Source organism: Penaeus japonicus, unplaced genomic scaffold (genome assembly GCF_977035675.1).
Source record: "Penaeus japonicus unplaced genomic scaffold, GWHDUDI00000001_assembly GWHDUDI00000037, whole genome shotgun sequence".
Taxonomy (NCBI): domain Eukaryota; kingdom Metazoa; phylum Arthropoda; class Malacostraca; order Decapoda; family Penaeidae; genus Penaeus; species Penaeus japonicus.
Genome location: NW_028234439.1, coordinates 19,649,975 through 19,652,474, shown reverse-complemented (window position 1 = coordinate 19,652,474; position 2,500 = coordinate 19,649,975).

Below are 2,500 nucleotides of genomic sequence, written 5' to 3'. Positions count from 1 at the left end.
AGTCGATCTAAGGGAAGCTCTCATTGGCGGTTGCCTAGAAGAAAACTAATCACAATGAAATTGCTTTTTCGATAGATGGCTCTTTTCCAAATAAATAATCAGGGAAAATCAAAATATATCAGTCGATGTTTGCCAGTACAGGATGAATTTTGGTGGACTTGACGTGTACCGAGCCCTCTCCCCCCCTATTTACGCCTGATTGTGGGGTAGAGAGGATGATAAAGGTTGAGAGGAATCCATCAACACCACCTTTGTGGTATTTAGTAACGCAGCATTATTCGGAAAAAAATATTATCACTATTACTTATCATCATCACCATCATTATGGAGGGAGCCTCTGCTGAAGGCGAGGCTTACCGGTGGCCTAATGACTAAATCAGTAAAAACATAATGTGGAGTGGATCTGGCTTAATCTTTCTCCTCCTCAGACCTCATGGAGTGGATCTGGCTTAGTCTTTCTCCTCCTCTGACCTCATGGAGTGGATCTGGCTTAGTCTTTCTCCTCCTCTGACCTCATGGAGTGGATCTGGCTTAGTCTATCTCCTCCTCTGACCTCATGGAGTGAACCCTGGCTTAGTCTTTCTCCTCGAAACATGCCAACAACTACAACATACTAGCACTTATGAAGTGGCATGTGGTGACCATGTAATCCATATCTGAAAGTTATACAATAATAAGGGTGTCGCGTAGACATGGTATCTTCTCTAGAACATGTACAATTATAATTATATTCGCAATTGTTATTACTATCATTATCATTATTATTATTGTTAACATTATCATTATTCATATCATGTTATTATTGTTAACATTATTATCATCAGTAATATTATTATCATTATTATCGTTACTTTTACCATAATTATTATCTTCATCATTATTATCATTATTATTGTTACCATTATTATTAATATTATTACTATCATTATTATTGTTGTTGTCATATACAGATGTGAGTGCACGTGTTCTGTATGTATTGAGCTTTTTATTTTGGTTATTTATTAATCTATTCTTTAGTTTTTGTGTGGATGAAAAAGAGTTTTCTTAGAACTTTACAATCTAGACTTACACAAAAGAAAAGATTTAAGACATCAAGAAACTATTATACTGTTTTGAATGGGTGTTTTTTTCTGGTTGTATATATATATATATATATATATATATATATATATATATATATATATACATATATATATATATATATATATATATGTGTGTGTATATATATGTATATATATATGTATATATATAAATATGTATATATATATATATATATATGTATATACATATATATAATGCTAATTAAGCAGGGCATGTAGAAAGTATATATGTATTTTTTTCATTCCTCGAGTCTTAATTACGCGCTTAAGAATCACTACATCTATATGCTACAAACTTTATTTTAAAGATAAACAGATGAAGTTCCATATGCAATTTAAATTTAATTTTTGAGATATAGCGGTTGGAAGATCCTGATAAATCGTGAAAGGTGAAGTGATTATATAGGATTACTGTATAATTTATCTAACGCCTTGGGGTCCACGTAAGCATTTGTAAGTGATAAAAAAGTTTGTTTGTTTGCACTAGTTAGGCCTTGAAGAGAGTCGTTTTCTGTTTAGCCAATACCTTACGTTCTCTGTGTTTATTATCAAAGCCTATACTAAACGTATTTCATTAATAAACAGAAAAGGCACACACATACATGCACGCACACACACACATGCACGCATACGCACGCACACTTATATGTATATATATATATATATATATATATATATATATATATATACATATATATATACATATATACATATTTAAAAATATATGCATGTCCGAAATCCATAAGACTGTGTATTTCATGTCTTTAATTAATGTTTGTCTGATTTGTAAAAAAATAACTGCAAAAATGTCTTTCGTATATTCAATGCACTCCTGTATATCTCTAATTATCAACAATTGCATATGTGTAGTCTCTTCCGAATTCTTGAATAAATGCAAGTCCCGCAAAGGAATTCAAACGATTATTATCTATTAACCAAAAAAGCTTGTTTGGCGTTTTATGTAAGTTCATGAGTCCTTTAATCAAACATGAAATTTGACTATTTCTCTACTGCTATATTGTTTGTTAGAATTACTCCTTAAATAGTCGAACAAATTGATGGTTTGGTATCGCTGTGTGGGCGGGATTCATAAGTGAAATTACTTGCAATTTCCCGCCAAAGAATTTCGAGAAATGGCAGAAAATGCCTGATGCTTCTAGCCGATCACGGGCTCCCTTTCCCTTGTCTCCCTCCCTCCTTTATTCTTTTATTATATTATGCTTCTACTCAGAGTAATTGAAATTGTTGAAATTGTTGTATTCTCAGGAGCTTTTTTTTACATTCATATAATCATCATGACTGTTTAATTATATGAACATAAATGTTAGTGTTATTGCCCATGCTATTTAAACAATAAGATGATTTCCTGATTATCATTACTTAATCATCATTGTCCTTAT